The sequence below is a fragment of the Trachypithecus francoisi genome, unplaced genomic scaffold (assembly GCF_009764315.1).
Source record: "Trachypithecus francoisi isolate TF-2019V2 unplaced genomic scaffold, Tfra_2.0 Lachesis_group0, whole genome shotgun sequence".
Lineage (NCBI taxonomy): Eukaryota > Metazoa > Chordata > Mammalia > Primates > Cercopithecidae > Trachypithecus > Trachypithecus francoisi.
This window is the reverse complement of record NW_022681453.1, coordinates 142,590,379-142,612,893: the sequence shown is the minus strand read 5'-3', so window position 1 is coordinate 142,612,893 and position 22,515 is coordinate 142,590,379. Positions and strand designations below refer to the sequence as shown.

The 22,515-nt window shown below is 44.3% G+C and overlaps 1 pseudogene; it reads left to right on the top strand.

The window, feature by feature from the left end:
• Nucleotides 1-9,845: 9,845 nt before the first annotated feature.
• On the top strand, nucleotides 9,846-10,330 carry LOC117084016 (annotated as a pseudogene).
• The last annotated feature ends 12,185 nt before the right edge of the window (nucleotides 10,331-22,515 follow it).

The window sequence follows — 22,515 nt, the reverse complement described above, 5'->3', positions numbered from 1 at the left end:
TTTGTCCATCAGAAGTGGTCTGTTGACTGTCGAGTGATTTCCACAGAACTGTATATTTTGCATTCCTTATCTTTCCATTCCCCACCTCGACCCCTGCAAGGCCCAGCAATTTCTTTTCACCCACTCACTGCTTAGTGCTGGACTTAGTCAGATCTCATCAGTCCCTCCTCGATGGATCCTTCCCTCTTGTTCTACTGGCGACAAAGGGGCTTGCTCTCCACCAACCTTCCCTGTTGGACTCTGTGGTTTGGAACCGAGTCATTGTTCAATTACCCATTATGTTTTAAAGTTATAAATGCAAGGTAAGTACATTACAGAAAATGCTGAATCAAGAAGAGAAAGTACAATCTCATCACCCTGCCCCACCATCAAGAACCATTCATCTTGTCTTCTCTGAGTACCTTTTTCAACACCTATAGCATTTTTAAAACCCTGTTATAGCCAGGCGCAGTGGCTCACACCTGTAATCCCAGCACTTTGAGAGGCCTAGGGAGGCGGATCACCTGAGGTCAGGAGTTCGAGACCAGCCTGGCCAACATGGCAAAACCCCATCTCTACTGAAAATACAAAAGTTAGCCAGGTGTGGTGGCGTGCGCGTGTAGTCCCAGCGACTCGGGAGGCTGAAACAGGAGAATTGCTTGAACCCAGGAGTCAGAGGTTGCAGTGAGCCTACATGGCGCCACTGCACTCCAGCTTGGGTGACAGAGCAAGGCTCCATCTCAAAGAAATAAAAAATAAACAAACCCTGTTATCATACTGCATGTTTAATTGTGAATGCTGAGTTTTGTATTTAGTGTTGCAGTGCATGCTTTTTGTCATCGTTTTCTTTCCTAATGAATACATAGTGGTGTCAAGCGGCTGAACTTCGTTTAATTTAACTCTTTTTACAGTGTTTGGCATCTAGGTGGTTTCTAGTTTTCCCCTGCAATAAACATCTCCCTGCCTAGGGCTTTTTCTGAAAGCAGAATTACTTACTCAGGACAGATTCCTAAGAGAAATGACTAGATCAGAAGTTGTGATTATATTAACGGCTCTGGATATAGACCCCTTGTCAAATTATCTCAGTGACCTTTGTTTCTTTGAACTGTGATCTTGTAGTGAATGCTGTTGTTATTCTGGAAGTACTGGATGACCAGTGGAGAAAATTTGGAAACACTGAGAGAAGTGAATAAAAATCAACCACATTTCACCCACAAAAAGATAATCACTATAAGTAACATGTTGGTGTCTTCCTCTCCAGTCTATTTTTCTTTATGTAAGTTTTAGGGTTGTTTGTTTGTTTTAGTGCCTATGTGAATTAGCATAATTATGATGGCACTGTAAATAAAGTAGACATCATAATTTTCCTTGAACATAACAGCTAAGTATTTTCCACTTTATTGCAAACTTTTCATACAGTTTAAGAAATGCATAATTTTCCATTGAGTAGATGTATCCTTATTTACTTTCCCATTATCCTATTTGGGGACACTTACACTGATTCCAAATTGTTGCTCTTAGAAACATTTGCCAGGAATAAATCTTCAAGTTATGACTTAAAAAGCAATTTGTAAGTTGGGTAAACAGAACAATGATGAAAACTTATAATAGAAAAGTTGACTAATTGGTCTTGATTGTGGAAAAGGCTAATTTCTAAGCTCCTTCCTAGATTCATGAATCGAATTTAAATAACTAAGCTTTTTGTTTGTTTGTTTACAATCAAAGCCAACCCAATGAAGATTCCTGACTGGGAGCCCAGACACCTGGTTTTCTGGTAGTTTTTTCCCTCAGACAAGTCACAGGCCTGGCCTCTTGTGACTTAGTCAAATGCACAGTCATACTAAACGGTGGTGGCACCAGCGCTGCAGGGCTCCCGGCTGTTTCCTTTTACCAGTCCACACTGTTGTCAACGGTGGCTGCACCTTAAGCATTCCTCAGTCACTGCAGTGAAGTTGCCATTTGCTTCCTGACTGACTGACTCACGCAGCAGCCTGGGGCACAAGTCCTACCATCTGTGGGCCTGGGCCGGTTGGTGGCACAAAGAGGAGTAGAAAGTGTGCCTCGATGCACAGGACGTGAAAAACAAGTGATGCTGCTTCCTGTGTGCAGACATGGAAAGATAAGCAAGAGGCTTATGATGTCGGAAAAGAAAGCAACAGCAGCAACAGAAACCAAACCTGAGGGCAAGACAAACAAACAGTATGCTATCGTTTGTATAAAAATAAAATAGAGAGCCAGATATGCACATATCACCCCCTGTCCCCCCAAAATAAAGAGCTCAACGGCAGTGAAGAGCTATGTAGTCACCACTGGCAACTGCAGAGTGGATACTTATTGTTCCTCAGACAATTACTGTATTTCCTGCGTGACTCAGGGTTTTGTTCACTGCACTGGTTGAAAAGTGACATAGGCTTGGGTGGAAGGAGAGAAGCCAGTTCCCGAAACGCTTCCTTGGTACACAGGCTGACCTGTGGTGGAGACATCCTCCCCCAACACCTGTGCCCATTCCAATGGCAGACAGGCAGTCAGATGCAGGCACCCTGAGAAATGCAATTAGGAGAGAGAAGGAGGAGAGGGAGAGAAGGGAGACAAGGGGCACAGCTAGAGAGGGAATGGAGTGAGAAAAAGAAAGAAACTTTGACCATCTTTTGAACAACCATGACGATCTTGAGGAGTTTTGGTGGTGCTTCTTTTAGGATGAGCTTTTAATGGTCCTAGTCTCTAAAGGCACCCTCCCTCTCAGGATGTCCTTACCCTGAGCAACTCAGAAAATCAAGGGCTGCTGCAGCATGGCAGCCTATTGCTGGGGACCGGTCCTGCCTGGAATGGGTCTTGAGACCCTGGGTTGGCCTGACCTCCGGTCCTAGCCCTGTCCTTCCAGCACAATAACAAGTGACCTTGGCCCATGACCATGGCTGGCCACCACCCAGGCTCTGGGAAGGCTTCAGCCCAGGAGCCCCCATCTGCTCACCCACTGAAATGGGCCTCTCCAGCTCCCCAGTGAGGCCTTGGAGCAGAGCCACTGAAAATCCTAAGGCCCTAGGAGAGAAGAGAAGAATTAGCAGGGTCAAGTATTTCCAGATGTCTCTTACTTATGTCAGGATTAATCTTTGCTACAGAGCCATTTCTCCATGGAGAAAATGCATATAAAGCAGATGTCCTGGATAACAAGGAGAGGAGTTAAGACCCACGAGGAGAACATGGAGTGGACAGAAAGCCCTGCCCAAGGATGACACACATGACAGGAGGAAGCAGGAACCCTTAAAGGCCAGCCAGGCTCCTGAGGCCTCAACTCTACCGCTTCAGAATCTTCTGCCAGCATCTTGACACTAGCTCCCTGTATTAGTCTGTTCTCACACTGCTGTAAAGACGTACTTAAGACTGGGTAATTCATAAAGAAAAGAGGTTTAATTAGCTCATGGTTCTGCAGGCTGTACAGGCTTCTTCTTGTCGGGAGGCCTCAGGAAACTTACAATCATGGTGGAAGGTGAAGGGGAAGCAAGAACATCTTACGTGACTGGCAGGAGAAAGAGAGAAAAAGAGAAAGTGCTACACACTTTTAAACAACCGGATCTCCAGAGAACTCTAGCACAAGACAGCACTAGGGAGATGGTGCTAAACCATTAGAAACTGCCCCCATGATCCAATCACCTTTCACTAGGCCCCTCCTCCAACACTGGGGATTACAATTTGATATGAGATGTGGGTGGGAACACAAATCCAAGCCATATCACTGTTCCACTCAAGAGGCTGGGCTGCCTCCAGGGCACTCCCTTCCTTGCTTCCCCCTTCCCATCTTCTGGCTGGGGTCAGTAAAACTGAGTAGTAAGCCGGGGCCGGCCTGATCACAGGCCCTGATTTGCTATAGGAAATTTCTCTTCTGATCACCTACCTGCTGCTTCCTGCCACCATTAGGGACCGAGCTAGTCTGTGTCTGCAAGTGTTTTTTTTTTTTTTGTTCCTGAAAAATGACTCAGGACACAGGAAACAGAGATAAAAATACTGTGTTCGGCCAGGTGCAATGGCTCATGCCTGTAATCCCAGCACTTTGGGAGGCTGAGGTGGTGAATCACCTGAGGTCAGGAGTTCAAGACCAGCCTGGCCAACCTGGTGAAACCCCCTCTCCACTAAACATACAAACATTAGCCAGGCATGGTGGTGGGTGCCTGTAGTTCCAGCAACTCAGGAGGCTGAGGCAGGAGAATTGTTTGAACCTGGGAGGTGGAGGTTGCAAAGAACCAAGATCACACCACTGCACTCCAGCTGGGTGACAGAGCAAGACTCTGTCTCAAAAAAATATATTGTGGTCAGGTGCTGTGGCTCACACCTGTAATCCCAGCACTTTGGGAGGCTGAGGCAGGTGGATCACGAGGTCAGGAGACCGGGACCATCCTGGGTAACACAGTGAAACCCCATCTCCACTAAAAATACAAAAAATTAGCCGGGCGTGGTGGCTGGCGTCTGTAGTCCCAGCTACTGGGGAGGCTGAGGCAGGAGAATGGTGTGAACCCAGGAGACAGAGCTTGCAGTGAGCAGAGATTGCACCACTGCACTCCAGCCTGGGTGACAGAGTGAGACTCCATCTCAAAGATAATAAATTTAAAAAAAAATTGTGTTCATAATAATAGCGAATATTTCCAAGTACTCATTGAGTGCCAGGCACAATGCTCCATGATTTGGTCCCATTTGGTCCTTACAATGACCCTATCAGGTAGATGCAGTTATTTATCTCCAGTTTATATGTAAGGAAACTGAAGCTCATAGAAGGTAAAGATCAAACAGTAGGCTAGATTTGAAGGCAGGCGGTCTTTGAGTGTGACCCTTAGAACAGTAACTCATCTCATTACTAACACAGCTGATTGGAGGACTTGGCTTAGATCTGTCACCAGTGGAGCTTGTTAATACATCACTCTTGAATGAGACTATCTTAGCCACTCACACTTGGCAGCACCAGAAGCTGTGGGGAGTGGAGCCCTGAAGTGCATTTCACAGAGGAGCAGAGGACACCTGCACCCCAAAGTCAGAAAAGCCACCAACCTCTGAGCAGAGCATGCTGCAGCACCCAAAGTGTCTGGGGGCAAGGGTGATGCTCCAGCACTGTGGGCCCTAACCCTTGCCTGCATGTCAGCAACCTGAGAAGTTTTCAGTTACTTCCAATGCCCAGTCTCCCTGCTGTCCTCCCCTCCCCCAGTGAAATCCCATCCCTGGATCCCAAAGGGACCCAGGCATCCATATTTTTGAAACTCCAGGTAATTCCAATGGGTGGCTAAGGTTGAGAACTACTTCTGGGCAGGAATGTCCTTACAGGACAGTAGGTCCAAGGGAACGGTTATTTCTCTTTTACATTAATATTGGCATGTGGAAGTGGGATGAGGAACAGCCGTAAGACCCTGTCAGTCTCTCACACTTCAGTGTGGATTAATTTTGGTGTTGATTCCCCTCATGATGGGTGAGATCCAGGCACCAAAGCAATGTGAGTGTGTATAGCAGAGAAGGGAAGGGTGTGTATGGCGCACAAGGGCCAGCCCCAGAGAGGACCAGCTCTGGTGAGAGATACAGTGGGCCAGGGAACAGGGGCCTTAAAGAGAGAACTCGAAGATGGACAAACAGCATGTGTTTCCTGGCTTGCTCCAGAGTTGGCCCCAACTGGCTGTGAGTTTCTGCAGCTCAGAGTCAGTGCTTAGAATAGGCCAGCATGGTCTCGGGTGACAGTCACCCAGAATCTGTTGCAGACTTTTCCCAGTGCAAGAGATGGTTCTCTCCACCCCAAGTACCTCTTTGGACAAACAGCTCTTCCTTGAACTAAACTAAAAGTCCTCTTCCTGTGACGTCCAAACCATGCCCAGAGCTCCGCTCTGTAGAAATACAAACAAGAATTCCAGTCCTGCCTCCAGAGAATGGCCCTTCAGACACTGGGACCTATCCCCACCTCTCCCAGAGCCCACTCTTTCCTAATTGGCCTTCGTGCTGCCCAAATCACCTGTTCCAGGCTTTGGAAGGAAGCTTTATGGCTTGCTCTGTGGATGGCCATGATGCCGCCAAGTATAGGTGTGTCCTCCAGCCCCGACTGTAGGATTCTGTCTGTACCCTGCAAGTATTTTCTTGAATCTTCAGTACAATACTGCAAAACAGACACTCTGAGGAACACTTTAGAGATAAGGGAACTGAAACTCAGAGATACAAGGTAACTTGTGCAAAGTCACAAAGCAGGTCGTTGGCAGATTCAGACCCAGGCCTGCCTGATGCCAAGACTCATGCCCATCTCAGTAAACCTCCCCTGTCAGTCCCTCCTGGGGCACAGCACACTGCAGCAAGTGCACTGAGCATCACAGGAGCAGTGGAGCCTCCCCTGGCCTGGAGACCTTCTTGACTTCTAAGCAAACATGAGATTGGTTTGGCCTACCCCATCCAACCCCAGGGGGCCCAATCAGACAAATGCTCCCAGAAAAAAATTACCCCTGACACTGATGAAGTTCACCCCATCTCCCTCACTCTCCTTGGAGGTGGTATGAGTTTTCCTCCCAAACACTTTCTTGTTTATGCTATTTTCTTTCTTGGCACTTTTCTTGGGACTAGCCTTGGATCCTTCAAGTATATTTTATTACTTGAAAAATTCAGGTCAGGAGCAGTAGCTTACGCCTGTAATTCCAGAACTTTGGAAGGCCAAGGTGGGCAGATCACCTGAGGTCAGAAGTCTGAGACAAGCCTAGCCAACATAGCAAAACTCTGTCTCTACTAAAAATACAAAAATTAGCTGGGCATGGTCGTGCATGCCTGTAATCCCAGCATTTGGGAGGCTGAGGCTAGAGAATTGCTTGAACGCAGGAGGCAGAGGTTGCAGTGAGCTGAGATCGAGATCACACCACTGCATTCCGGCCTGGGGGACAGAGCGAGACTCTGTCTCCAAAAAAAAAAAAATCAAACGACAGCCCAAAAAAGAAAAAAATAAAGCAATATAGGAGCCAAGGAAGAAACATCCCCTTTGCTCTCTGAAGTTTTGCTAAAAAGTGAACTCACAGAAGGCGGATTAACAAGACAAAAAGCATAAAAATGTATTAGGGTGCACGGTGGGTGTCGGGAATCACAGCATGATTACCCAAACCCATTCCCAACCCCCACCATGGGGTGCAGAAGTTTATAGACCATCTTGAGATTGTAGAAAGAATGGTGGCTCTGGTTGCATCAATGCAAATTTTCTCTAAGGATGCAAATCTCCACCACAAATGACAGCTTTGCAGAGCTACTTCTGTTTGCAGACCCTCTGAACAGCCATCTCAAAATATGTCAAAGAAGTGTATTGTGGGGTGAAATATTTTTATTTCCCTCAGTAGCCTATGAAGTGATGAAAATGTTCTGGAATTAGACAGTAGTCACTGACGTACAACCTTGTGAACATACTAAAAATTACTGAGTCGTACACTTCAAAAGAGTGGACTTCATGGTATGTGAATTCAATCTCAAAAGAGCTGTCAGCTTTATTTTTTACAACAGCCCATTAAAGCGCATATTCTTAATGGAGTGGAGTGAATTTGGAAAGGTCTGGAAAGAATGAATATAAGCCTTGCGCCTATCCCTTAAATACTGTTAGACCATGGACAGGTCCGGTTTGCATAAACAGACTATAACTTTCACCCATTACTAAAGGTGTGTTAAGGTTATTGTCTAAAGCAGAGGAGGCCAGGCAGCAAGATCTATGAATGTGGGCTTCTTACTACGCTGAGGAATACCTTGGAAGAAGGCCATGCAGTAGGGAGAGAGAGATAGGGCTTCAGGATCTGACAGCTGGGTTTCTTAATACAGAGTACTCTTGTCACTGGCTCAAAAGAATATCCACAGATGAACCATGAATACCCTATCCATCTCAAATACCATCGATGTCTCTTACACTGCTGTTGCAAGTACCTCTAGGGAAGAAAAAAACACACACAGTGTTTTTTGTTTTTTGGGGGTTTTTTGCTCTGTTGCCCAGGCTGGAGTGCAATGGCATGATTTCAGCTCACTCCAGCCTCTGCCTCCTGGGTTCAAGAGATTCTCCCGCCTCAGCCTCCCGAGTAGCTGGGATTACAGGTGTGCACCACCACGCCCAGCTAATTTATATATATATATATATATATTTTTTTTTTTTTTTTGAGACAGAGTCTCACTCTGTCTCCCAGGCTGGAGTGCAGTGGCGCAATCTCCGTTCACTGCAAGCTCCGTCACCTCCCGGGTTCATGCCATTCTCCTGCCTCAGCCTCCTGAGAAGCTGGGACTACAGGCGCCTGCCACCACGCCCAGCTAATTTTTTTGTATTTTTAATAGAGATGAGGTTTCACCATGTTGGCCAGGCTGGTCTCAAACTCCCGACCTCAAGTGATCCCCCCCGCCTCGGCCTCCCAAAGTGTTGGGATTACAGATGTGAGCCACTGCACCAGGCCACTGTGTTCTTATCTGATCAGCTATAATATGCATCCCAATTTCAGAAATGTTCAAATGTGAGAGGAAGAAAGTGTCACTGAATCAATACAATGTGGCAAAAGACTTCAAGGTGAAATGCGTTTGGGAAATCTTTGAGTTTGACAGGCCTCCTTAACACAGGACTTGTCAGAGTGTTCAATATGCTTACATGCATGATGAGAAGAGGGGGCAAGGAATGAGCTGTTTGCTGCATGCATTTCCACAGACCTCTTTCTACCAGAGCATCCCAGAAAGAACGTGTTCTGTAGAGTCAGCTGGGAAGAAACTGATTTAAGAAACAGGGGTGCATACAGGGGACTGAGCCCAAAACCTGGGAGTATTTAAATCTGAAGAGAGAAACACTAAGCACATATTGGAAGAAAGACCTCAAAAGGTAGACCTTTGGTGGGAACTAAGGCGAGGGCACAGCCAGGAAGGGAAGAAGAGATGGAGAAAAACACAGGAGGCTGATTCAAAGAGAAGCTCAAACTCCACCCTCAAGGAGAGGGAGCGCAACTCTCCAAAATCTAAGATGGCCAGTTGGGTGCATTTATTACTCAAGCGGAAAAGAAACAAAAAGCCCACTGACATAGCAGTAGATTTCAGTTTGGCTAAGAACAGCTACAGAAATGTAATAAGCATGAGGAGAATCAAATTACTATTTTAAGAAAAAGGGATTGGTTTGGGTTTTCAAATATGCATTTCAAGTAGATCTTGTTCCTGGTAAATGCTCAATAAATATATATATTGATTAACTGTTGGCTTCATTCCAAAAACAAATATTTTTGAAATCCCATGTAAGCACTGAGCTACATGCTGTGGGAAGATCACCCAGATAAATAAAATGGGGTTCTCGTCACCCACATAACCAGAAACCTGTATTTCATTGATTCTAAGATGCACATTTTAAAACCTTTTTTTTGAGGTGGAGTCTCTCTCTGTTGCCCAGGCTGGAGTGCAGCAGCATGATCTTGGCTCACTGCAAGATCCGCCCCCCAGGTTCAAGCGATTCTCCTGCCTCAGCCTCCGGAGTAGCTGGGATTACAGGTGACCGCCACTACGCCAGGCTAAATTTTTTGTATTTTTAATAGAGACGGGGATTCACCATGTTGGCCAGGCTGGTCTTGAACTCCTGGCCTCAAGTGATCCGCTCACCTTGGCCTCCCAAAGTGCTGGAATTACAGGTGTGAGCCACCATGCCCGGCCTAAAAACTTGTAACACATCTGAAATTGGGCAGCCTTTCACAGCCGGGCATCTCTGACGTGGTTGTTATGACAGCGCGTGCCGACCTTTGGCCATAACTATTCATATTGGCATCACCTTCAATTGAAGTATGTGCATGGTTGGTTCTACAGCTATGGAGCTTCATTACCATTTAAAGTATCATCAGCTTTTTTCTTCCCTGGCTGTCTGAGGATAGATCGCCATCATGAACGACATGGTAACTATCCGCACTGGCAAGTTCATGACCAACCGACGACTTCAGAGGAAACAAATGGTCATTGATGTCATTCACCCGGGAAGGTGACAGTGCCTAAGACAGAAATTTGGGAAAAACTAGCCAACATGTACAAGACCACACTGGACGTCATCTTTGTATTTGGATTCAGAACTCATTTTGGTGGTGGCAAGACAACTGGCTTTGGCATGATTTACGATTCCCTGGATTATGCAAAGAAAAATGAACCCAAACATAGACTTGCAAGACATGGCCTGTATGAGAAGAAAAAGACCTCAAGAAAGTAACGAAAGGAACGCAAGAACAGAATGAAAAAAGTAGGGGGACTGCAAAGGCCAATGTTGGTGCTGGCAAAAAGCCGAAGGAGTAAAGGTGCTGCAATGATGTTATCTGTGGCCGTTGTGGGTTTTTCACAAGAAGATTAATAAACTAAAAACTTCCATGTGAAAAAAAAATCATCAAACAATTGCTATTATTAAAAAGTCACAAAATAACAGATGCTGGCGAGATGGCAGAGAAAAGGGAACACTTATACACTGCTGGTGGGAAGGTAAATTAGTTCAGCCACTGTGGAAAGTCTTCTGAAGTTTTCTCACAGAATTTAAAATAGAACCACCATTTGACCCAGCAATCCCACTATTGGGTATATACCCAAAGGAATGTAAATCATTCTACCATAAAGACACATGCACATGTATGTTAACTGCAGCACTCTTAACAATAGCAAAGACATAAAATCAACCTAGATGTCCATCAATGGCGAATTAAATAAAGAAAATATGGCACATATACACCACGGAATACTATGCAGCCGCGATAAAGAATGAAACCCTGTCCTTTGCAGCAACACAGATGGAACTGGAGGCCATTATCCTGAGTGAATTAACACAGGAACAGAAAACCAAATGCATGTTCTCCAAGTGTTCTCACTTATAAGTGGGAGCTAAACACTGAATACACATGGACACAAAGAAGGGAACAAACAACACGAGGGCCTGCTTGAGGGTGAAGAATGCGAGGAGGGTGAGGACTGAAAAACTATCAGGCATTATGCTGATTACCTGGGTGACAAAATTATCTGTACACCAAACCCCTACAACATGCAATTTGCCCATGTAACAAACCTGCACACATACCCCTTGCACCTAAAATAAAATAGCACCAGAAAGATTGTAACCCGATTCAATAAGGAAACTAAAAGTTGGTGTGGGTGCAGTGACGCATGGAAATGCAGCAGTGGGGCAGATATTTAAGAGGAGAGGAGCAAATATTTGTCACTAGAGGAATGGCTATAATTCTATATTTTCTTGCAAAGCTATAACCAAGTGTTTATGGGACTTAGGCAAGAATGTCGAAGACACAGAATTAGAATAAGCTGTCTCGTCACAGAGGAGCAGGCAGAAGAACAGACCACACACCAAGCAATGCAAGGAAGGACAGGAGAAACTGCTGAATCCATGGGGTAGATGAAGCAATGCAAGGAAGGACAGGAGAAACTGCTGAATCCATGGGGTAGATGAAGGAAGGGCCGAAGTCATGCCATTAAAGCTGGTGTGACCCACGCCCATGCTGCACAGGCTGCCATCAGCACACCAGGCATCCATTAGCAGAGGCTTCCCACTGATGTTGGCTTGACTTCTAGAAAATGAGATTCAACTGAGGGAAAAATAAAACTATGAGTTTAATTTAAAAGGAAAATGGTAACTCACCCTTGGTATTCTTCAGTTTGCCTCAAAATTATACTGACAATGTAAGAAAGCATTGTATTGTAGATTAATTTGCAGTGCTTTTTTCTTCTTAATTGTATATAAAATAACGGTGTTCTTTACCATGGCAGTAACTTCAATTTGCTGAAGATACTATGTGCAATGGGGGGAGAAAATGAGCTGTCTTCACTTAGGAAAGTACTTCGATAAGGTAAGTCCTGAGGGACCTTAAAGGTGTTATTAGAAGAAAAGCAACACATTGAGAATCAATAGCTGCTAACTTCACAAAAAAGAGATACCAGGAGCCTCCTGACGGAAGTCCACAACTCTACTCACAAAGTGGTCCTGCTGAAGGAGTGAAACAGGAAGGAGATCAGGCCTCCAGCTCCAAATACCAGCTTATAGGAAATACAGAGGGCAAGGGAAGGTGTAAAATAACATCACACTGCAGGACACAGTACGAGACGAATGAATGACCTGATTTCCTCAACAAATAAATTTCAAAAAAAAAGAAAAGATAGAAGGAGAAGGTTCCCCTCTATGCAGACTTTATTTTATAAATTAAAATAGATTTACAGACATATCATGGACTTGGTGCCTCATTTCCAAATAACAGAGTACAGAAAGGGGAAATTTAGTAACTTACCAGTAGAGAAACCTAGCAGACACCACCTTAACCAAGCGATGAAGGTTAACATCACCAGAGATGTTGTGGGGACATCATGTACCCCTGATGCACTCTGATGAGAAGGGCACATCACCTCTGTGAAATCCTTCCCAAATAGTCCTTTTTGTTTTTTTGGGTTTTTTTTTGAGATAGAGTCTCACTCTGTCACCCAGGCTGGTGTGCAGTGGTACAATCTCGGCTCACTGCAACCTCCACCTCCCAGGTTCAAGTGATTATCGTGCCTCAGCCTCCTGAGTAGCTGGGATTACAGGCATGCACCACCACACCTGGCTAATTTTTGTATTTTTAGTAGAGATGGGATTTTGCCATGTTGGCCAGGCTGGTCTCAAACTCCTGACCTCAAGCAATCCACCCACCTCAGCCTCCCAAAGTGCTGGGATTACAAGTGTGAGCCACCATGCCCGGCCTTGCCAAAGTGTCTTAATCCCAGCTAATCATTACAAAAACATTGGACAAACCCAAATTGAGGGAAAATTCTGCAAAATACCTGACCACTACTCTTCAAAATTTTCACAATCATGAAAAACAAAACCTGAGGACCTGTCACCAATGGGAGGAGTCTGAGACACAATAACTAAATGCAGTATGGGGTCCTGGATGGGATCTTGAAACAGAAAGAGGACATTCATAGAAAAAGGAGTAAAATTTGAATAAAGTCTGCAGTTTGCTCATAGTAAAGTGCTGATATTATTTTTTAGTTTTGACAAATATACAGTAATATGCAAGATATTGACATTAGAACGAGTGCATGAGCGTTCTCTGTAGTACCTTTGCAGTTTTTCTGTAAATATGATTCCAAAATTAAGTTTATTTTTTTAGAAAGACATACCAACCAATTGTAATATAGGAACTCTATTTGGATCCTGATTCAAACAATGAAACTTTTATCTATCTATCTATCTATCTATCTATCTATCTTTTGAGACAGAGTCTTGCTCTTTCGCACAGGCTGGAGAGCAGTCGTGCGTTCTCAGCTCACTGCAGCCTCCACCTCCCAGGTTCCCAGGCCCAAGCGATCCTCCCACCTTAGCTTCCCTAGTAGCTAGGACCACAGGCACACACTACCACCCCTGCCTACTTTTTGTGTTTTTAGTAGAGACGGGGTTTACCATGTCTCCTAGGTTGGTCTTGAACTCCTGAGTTCAAGCGATCCTCCCGCCCCAGCCTCCCAAAGTGCTGGCATTACAGGCATAAGCCACCATGCCTGGCCTAAACTATTTTTTAAATAACATTGATAAGACAATCAGAAACCTGACAGTGACTGGATATTAAATGCGATTAAGGAGTCATGATTCATTTATTTGTAGGAGTGACAATGGCATTGTATTATGCTTGTTAAAAAGAGTATATATGGGATTCCTCAAAACATTAAACAGGGAATTATTATATGATCCAGCAATTCTACTCTGGGTATATACACAAAAGAACTGAAAACAGCATCTTGAAGAGATATTTGTACAACCATGGTTCAGAGTAGCATTACTCACAACAGTCAAAGGGTGGAAACAATCCAAGTGTCCATTGACAGGTAAATGGATAAACAAATTGTGTTGTGTATGTGTATCTATACAATGGAATATTATTCAGCTTTAGAAAGGAAGGAAATTGTGACATGCGACAACATGGAAGAATCTGAAGGACCTTATGCTAAGTGAAGTAGGCCAGTCTCAAATGGACAAATAATATACAATTCCATTTACATGAGGTACCTAGAATAGGCAAATTCACAGAGACAGAAAGTAGAGTGGTAGATGACAGGGGCTGGAGGGAAGCAGGGAAGGGGAGTTATAGTTTAATGGGTACAGAGTTTCCGTTCAGGAAGAAGGAAAAGCTCTGGAGATGGAGGGTGGTGACAGCTGCAAGACAATGTGAATGTACTAATGCCACTAAACTGCACACTTAAAAATGGTTAAAATGCCAAATGTTATGTTATATATGTATTCTACCACAAGTTTTTAAAAGGGGACCAGGCACACACCTGGTGAATTTTTAAAATTTATTTGTAAAGACATGATCTCACTATGTTGCCCAGGCTGGTCTCAAATTCCTAACATTAAGCTCTCCTCCTGCCTCAGCCTCCCAAAGTGCTAGGATTATAGGCATGAGCCAGAGCACTCAGCCAGGAACTAAGATTTTTCAGAAAGGAAAGCTCATGAACTATTGGATGGACACCTGGCTTCTGCTCTGAAGGTCACCTTCTATTTGACTCAACTGTGTCACCCTTCCCAGGCCTGCATCGATCAGGGAGGGGTCAACCAGATGAGCTCCAAGTCCTCCTGCTCAACAATGATATGACTCAATTCCCTCTCCAGGGGGAGGAAAATCCCTGAGATCACTACTAAAGCTGTGTTCCTCCCAAATTTCAAGGAAACACACAGAAAAGAAACAAGCAAGGCTGGCAAGCAGAGGCCTGACATGGGGATGGATCATATCCGAGGGTGGTGCAGACTCCAGGGATGGGCAGGGTATGGCTCTCTCTACCCCGTGGGCAAGTGACTTACTGAGAGCTGATTGCACAAGCTTAAGAAAGGAGTACACAGCTATACTCTTCCTCTCTTTTTGCCCCTGGGCATTTCAGCTTGACCTCTTAGATGGTATAGTTTGGAGAGGTGATGGTGCATGGATCCCAGGCCTCTGGTTGCTTTGGGGTGACCTCAGAAGGTGCTCAGCTGCCTGCTGCTGAGTTCCTGAGTCATGAAGAACTGAGTTCATTCAGACCCCATCCACGGCAGCATGACTAGCTGCTCTGCAAGGATTGTTCTTATTTGTCTTACTCATCCTAAGACTGAAATTATACCTTGTGGTTACCGTTGGGCAAATTACTTGACAAAGTCAGTCATTCCCAAGGAACTTCTATCTCATTCTGAGACAATGGCAAACTCTTCTGTTTTGAGGCTCACAAAGAAGCTCTGCTCAAACTGTGAATGGGAAGTTTTCTCCGTCAAACAGTAGTTGACATTGACAGTGACACTAAGAGCTATTTGTGCACTGAAAGAACCTCAACTTTATTAACTTTCTTAATCACTGGAAAGCAAAGTTTCCAAGAAGTTACCTGATTCGGACAGATGTTCCTTCCACTCTCTGTTCAAACTGGATAAAATCCTGGCCCACCAGACTCTGGCCCATCCTACAAGGCCAGGGAGGCTGCTAGATACCCAACATGGCCACAGTGACCTCATTCAACCAGGGCCCCTACCCCCTTTTTAAAATGAATTGTGCATTCATCTTTCCAGGGTCACAAGTTTCAAGGAGCTCCCTGGGCTCAGTGGCCCAATTGGTGGGGTAATCCACACATCCTTGGCTAATGAGTTCATTCATTCCCCAACTATTTGTTAAGCATTTACTCAATCCCTATCTTCAGCTCCAGAAATATAAAGATGAGTAAAACAGACACAGTTTCCTGCCTTGAGGAGCTGACACTTTCAGATTTGAATGAGACTGTGAAGAAATTTGTCTGTAGCCTTCTCTTTCCAGAACTCTGCACTCCACTTCCATAGCTTCCCTCCCCACTAAGCTGATACCCACTCCTTTCATCCTTTTGCTCATGACGCAGGCAATCTCAGCTAACTTTACTGTGCATTTACTATGTGCCAAGCACTGTGCTAAATGTGTTACATATATATAACACCTCATTAATCTTTACAACACCCTATTCATGGACCCAGTTCATGGATGAGGAAACTGAGGCACATATAGGTGAAAGGAGTTGGCATAAGCCAGTAAAGTCGCAGAGGCAGTATTTGTATTTGTTTTTGTTTGAGATGGAGTCTTGCTCTGTCACCCAGGCTGGAGTGCAGTGGTGCAATCTCAGCTCACCGCAACCTCCACCTTCTGGGTTCAAGTGATTCTCCGGCCTCATCCTCCCAAGTAGCTGGGACTACAGGACCGTACCATCATGCCTGGCTAATTTTTGTATTTTTAGTAGAGAGGGAGTTTCACCATGTTGACCAGGCTTGCCTCAGTCTCCCAAATCGCTGGGATTACAGGCGTGAGCCACCGCACCTGGCAAGAGACAGTGTTTGAATCCAGGACATCTGACTGCAGAATGCGTACTGACAGTCGCGGAGCCATTCCATCTCACCCATTTAGGTCAGGTCCTGTATCTGCAGTGAATCACATGGGTTTGCTCTCCCTTACATTTTCCACAGCACGAGAAAAATCTCCTATGCCTGCCTTAGGATGAGGTTCAGGTACAAGTGACTGGAAACTGAAAAGAGACGTTTATTCTTCTCTCACGTAAAAAGCCAGGTAGGTATCCAGGGCTGGTGCAGGCTCCTTCTCTGTGCTTGTTCAGGTGTATGTGGCTCAAGGGTATTTGCAGAGCACAGGTTTGTGTAGGGGGCCAGGGGGTGGTCTTGACCAAGCATGATTATTATTTAAGAATCTCATTACTAAAAGCAATGGCTCCATTTGATTTAACTCCGCCCATCTGTTCACCTGGGACAGAAGGGTGGCTATGGAATTCCGGGCCCTGCATAGTTGGCCATATGTTTATGGCTTGCCTCAGTCTGGATGCTGGGCTCTCTAAGTCTGCAGCATATCACCCTGGGAGTTCTTTGACTCTCCCTTGGGCTGTATCTGTACTTCATATATCTAGAGGCAAATACACCAAGAAGTTAAATCTCCAATGTGCTTCCCTGGTCATAGGTCTTTGTCAAATTTGCAAAGGCATGTATTTTGACTGCAAAAAAAGCCCTCCCTCCACTTTCTCTCCATCAAACTCCCCCTTATACAATGTAGCGTTGAGTGGCTGTAGGCATTTTGGGATCTGGCTAAAGGGATGTTAACTCAGACATACATTTATTATAATTAGGGTTTAGTGGGATATATTTACTTGATTGACGGTCACACTTATGTGTAGTTAAGCCATTGCTTGTTCTCACATTGTAGTAATGGCTTCTAGGAATACTCCTCCCAACCACTGGGCTGACTCACAAGGTGAGGTGACCAGAAGGAGCAAGGCCAGAGGTGGTATTACATTATGAACCTGTGCTACAGTGTCCAACACCCAGAATATGTGCATAGTGGAGGAGGAGGAATAAAGTGAAATGTATAGATCCAGAAGAAGCTAGTCTGTGGAAAACTTTTCCAATTATCAAAGCTAAAATTTTAAGCAGAACATGCAACTCATCATGGCTTATCAAAAATGATGGACATTTTTTTCTGTAAGAAACAAATTGGTAATCAGCAGTATTATTTTGAATGCACTATACTATTTTGATCTTTATAGTTAATAGGAATCACACAAATGGAATTTATACGAATTTCTGTATTTATTGGGCACAAAACTATAATGGTTCTGTGGACAGTGAGTATTTCTGCATGTGAATTCACATGTCTTATGCATCTCAACATATCAGTTGCATCTTATCTGATGCATCTGGCAAAATGACCTGGAGAATGACTTAGAGTTTTACCAGGCAATTAACAGTAAAAATACTGTGTTAATTTTTCTGGATTTTGGAACATTTGTGATATTTTTCCATTTGTAATTCATTGAGATTTCTTTCCTCAGTCTAAACACAGTAATCATTTTTCACACCTGATTTTCTTTTCTTTTCTTTCTCTCTCTCTTTTTTTTTTTTTTTTTTTTTTTTAGACAGGAGTCTTGCCCTGTCACCCAGGCTGGAGTGCAGTGGTGCCATATCAGCTCACTGCAACCTCTGCCTCCCAGGTTCAAACCATTTTCCTGCCTCAGCCTCCCAAGTAGCTAGGATTACAGGGATGCGCCACCATGCCTGGTTAATTTTTGTAGTTTTAGTAGAGACAGGGTTTTGTCATGTTGGCCAGGCTTGTCTTGAACTCCTGACCTCAGGTGATCTACCCATCCCGGCCTCCCAAAGTGCTGGGAATACAGGTGTGAGCCACCATGCCTGGCCCCACACTTGATTTTCTATTTGCAATTTTGTATTATTTTTCTTAAGGTGATTATGTTTACCCCCAAAAAACCTGTATCCACTCCTCCCTGTGTTGCAGGCATTTTTTGTTTTAATGGAACACATCTTCCAGTATATTCTTGAGAAGAGGTATGTAGGAGGTTTGGAGGTTTTTTAAGATCTTGAACGTTTAAAAGTGTCCTTTTTCTACCGTATTGTTTAATTGATAGTTTGGCTGGGTATAGAATTCTAATTTGGAAGTTATCTTTCTTCAGAATTTTGAAGGTATTGTTTCATTGTTTTCCAGATTCCAATGTTGTTCTCGAGAAATCTAAAACCACTTTGATTTTTGTTCTTTTCTGTGAGACCCTTTTCTTGCCTCTGGAAGCTACAGAATCTTCTTTTTTGTTGTTTGTTGTTTGTTTTTTGAGACAGAGTCTCACTCCATCACCCAGGCTGGAGTACAGTGGTGCAATCTTGGCTCAGTGCAACCTCCGCCCCCCGAGTTCAAGTGATTCTCGTGTCTCAGCCTCATGAGTAGTTGGGATTACCCAGGCGTGAGCCACCACGCCCAGACTAGAATCTTCTTTTTGTTATTGGTTTCTGATATTTCACCATGATGTGCCTTGACGTGAGTCTGCCTATATTATCCATTGTGCAGGACACTCCATGAGTCTTTTAATCTGGAAACTCATGTCATTCATGCCTGGAGAATTTCTTGAATTACATTATTGATGATGTCGCCTCCTCTGTTTCATCTGCTCTCTCTTTCTAGGAAATATATTTTTCAGATATTGGATCTTCTGAACTGGACTTCAAATTTTCTTTACTTTTCCCTCTACTTTTTATCTCTTTTGTCTTTTTGCTTTACTTTCTGGGAACACTTCTAACTCTTCTATTTATTTATTATTATTATTTTTATCTACAATCACTTTTTTCATTTCCAAGAATTCTTTTGTGGTTCCCTGAATTGGTTTTTGTTTGTTTGTTTTGTTTTGTTTTGTTTTTGAGACAGTTTCGCTCTTGTTGCCCAGGCTGGAGTGCAATGGAGCGATCCTGGCTCATCACAACCTCCGCCTCCTGGGTTCTAGAGATTCTCCTGCCTCAGCCTCCCAAGTAACTGGGATTACAGGCATGTGCCACCACGCCAGCTAATTCTTTGTGTTTTTAGTAGAGACAGGGTTTCTCCATGTTGGTCAGGCTGGCCTCGAACTTCCAACCTCAGATGATCCGCCCACCTCGGCCTCCCAAAGTGCTGGGAATACAGGCATGAGCCACCACACCTGGCCTTGTTTTGTTTTTTATAACATGCTGTTCCTACTTCATAAAGAGAATGTTGTCTGGCACCAAATTATAGTTGCCTACATCACTCTAAGAGTTAGTAATTGTTTTGTTTTGCTTCCTTTTATTTTCTTCTCTTTGTATAGTCTCTTTCAGGTTGCTTCTTTCTTTTTCTTTTTTTTTTTTTCAGTTTGGTTACTTGGTTGGCTTTGACTCTATTATGTTAGAAGCTCTCCTCAGACATCCTGAAATCCTGATTGCTCATGTTTAAAAGTGAGATATTGGCCAGGCGCAGTGGCTCACGCCTGTAATCCCAGCACTATGGGAAGCTGAGATGGGTGGATCACATGAGATCAGGAGTTCAAGAACAGCCTGGCCAATATGGTAAAACCCCGTCTCTACTAAAAATACAAAACTTAGCCAGACGTGGTGGTGTGTACCTGTAGTCCCAGCTACTTGGGAGGCTGAGGCAGGAGAATCACTTGAACCCAGGAGGTGGAGTTTGCAGTGAGCCGATATCGCGCCATTGCACTTCAGTCTGGGCGACAGAGCGAGACTCCATCTCAAAAAAATAAATAGAAATTAAAATTAAAATAAGATATTAAAAAGCTAAGTTGGTGGGGCTTAATCAATTGAAAGCTTCATGGTAGGAAGCTGGTTGGCCTGTTTATGAGGGTCAAATGTCCATATGTTTGGGTCTTTCCTCCTGTGCTGGTCAGACTCCCCAGAAGACTTTTCCCATCCCCAATATGGATAACAGAGCCCCTTTGTCTCACCCTCGGAGGCAGGTGGGGCCAGACAGCTGGGGTCTCAGCATTCAGAGCGCATATCTTCCCTTTATTTCCCTACTTGTACAATGTTTCCTATACCTTCAGCTATGCCTGGCATCCCTCAGCCCACATGCCTAGGTTTTAATCTCTCCAAAAGACAACACTAAAGTTGTTAAACTTACCAACCCTCTAACTGGTCAAGATCTAAAGACGGATAATATAGACAGACTCATATCAAGGCACATTATGGTGAAATTTCAGCAACCAATGACCAAAAAGAAGATTCTACAGCTTTATAGGCAAGAAAAGGGTCTCACAGAAAATAACAAAAATGGGAATGGTTTTGGATTTCTCAAGAACAACACTGGAAGCTGGATGCATGAGGGACTGTTGCCCAGACAGGGGTAATGGTGGATGGGTTCCGGGATCTAACTACAGTACTTCTCAAACAGCTTTCTCCCAGCCTTTCTTGTTTTAACTCCTTTCACCCTCCAGTTCCAGAATACCTTGTGCTGCCATTTCCTGAGGATCTTTTTTGAGGATTTCTGTATTAATCGTGTTAGTTCTCAGTTTCCCCACTACTGGCTTAGGGTTCTGCCATCTCCAGGCTTCCAAGGCAGCTACCACTAGTCCAACTGCTGTCTAGCTTCCAGGGTGATTTTGCTGTTGTCTTCTCTCTGTTCTTCTCACCTTTGTGGGCTTATGTAATTTTTTTTTAATCCCTGTTTTATAGCCTTCGCAGGGTTTCAGAAGAGGTCAAAATTAGATGGAACAGTCTGTTTTAAGACTCACCATCTTACCTTTTCTTTTTTTTTTTTTTTTTGAGAGAGAGTCTTACTCTGTCGCCCAGGCTGGAGTGGAATAGTGCAATCTCAGCTCTCTGCAACCTCCGCCTCCCAGATTCAAGCAATTCGCCTGTCTCAGTCTCCTGAGTAGCTGGGACTACAGGAGCCCGCCACGACACCCGGCTAATTTTTGTATTTTTAGTAGAGATGCGGTTTCACCATGTTGGCCAGGCTGGTCTCCAACTCCTGACCTCAAGTTATCCACCCACCTTGGCCTCCCAAAGTGCTGGGATTACAGGCATAAGCTACTGGACCCAGCTGAAAATTTACCTTTCAATCTGGCATTTTTCTCTAGCACTAGATTATAGTCACCTACACTGCTTTCCAGTTCAGAAATAACCTTTTAAAATTTACTCCTTCCATTCAGCCATGTTTGTAAAGACAAAACATGTCCATCCTTGGCAATGCTTTGTTCACACTCCACTTGGAGGACCAGAACAGTATGTCAGGACATCTTTACTTCAATTATATAGTTGGGTTGTCATGCAAAGGATGCTGAAGTGCCTCCCTGTTTTTCTTCTTTCTTGTTGCTGCTACTTTCTGGAACCATCGCTAACACTTCATATTTGGGAATTAGTGACCCTCATTCCATTTTTAGAAAGCTGGTGTCAACTATCCCAAGAAAGACAGCTAAGCAAACTTTGGAGAGATGCAATAGTAATGAAATAACTTGCTCCTTAGGCTTAACTTGTCAAGCAATATTTCTGATATTTTGCATTCAATACACTGCCATTCTAGTAGTGTTGTGGGTGTTATTCTATGTGGGTAACAATGGTGTTATGGATGCTAGGAAAAGATGCCGGGATATGTATATACCTGCTTAGAATTAGGAGAAAAGACAAATCTGCTTTACCCTCCTGGTCAGCATAAATATTTTTAAAGAGTGTTTAGACTTTTGTCAAGATTTCTTTCTCTTGATGAATTTGTCCTCGATTCAGTGGGGGAGAACCGAGAGCCTCCCTTCGTTTCTCATTCTCTCCTTTCCCTCTAGTTCTCAGTTTTCCCATCTGTCTGCACAAGGACAGAAGTGGACTAGAAGATTAAATCTCAGGTCCCCTTTAGCTGACACTACAGGCCCTCCCAGAGGTGGGGGTGTGAGCAGGGTCATGTTCCAAGTTCTGCCTCCCTTGATGGACTGTGGGCTCCCAGAGGGCAGAGCTACCTCTATTCTCATGATTAAGGACATGGAGAAGGAAGGTGTGACGCTCCTAGGAGATGATTTCCCACCCCTGTCCACAAGAAGGATTGGGGCAGCCTGGACAGGCTCAGCCTCCCCAAGAATTAAGCAGAAGTTGGGACTGGACTGTAAACTGATGCTGTCGCAGGTGCTTTGGTTCCTGTCCCAAGCCTCCCAGGTTGCTCTGGGTTACTCTGGCCCAGCTTCTGGCTATCCATGAACACAAATAGTCCCAGGGAGTCATTTTGGCAGAACTCAGGTCTGCTAGCTAAGAACTCCTGAACCATCGACAATCTC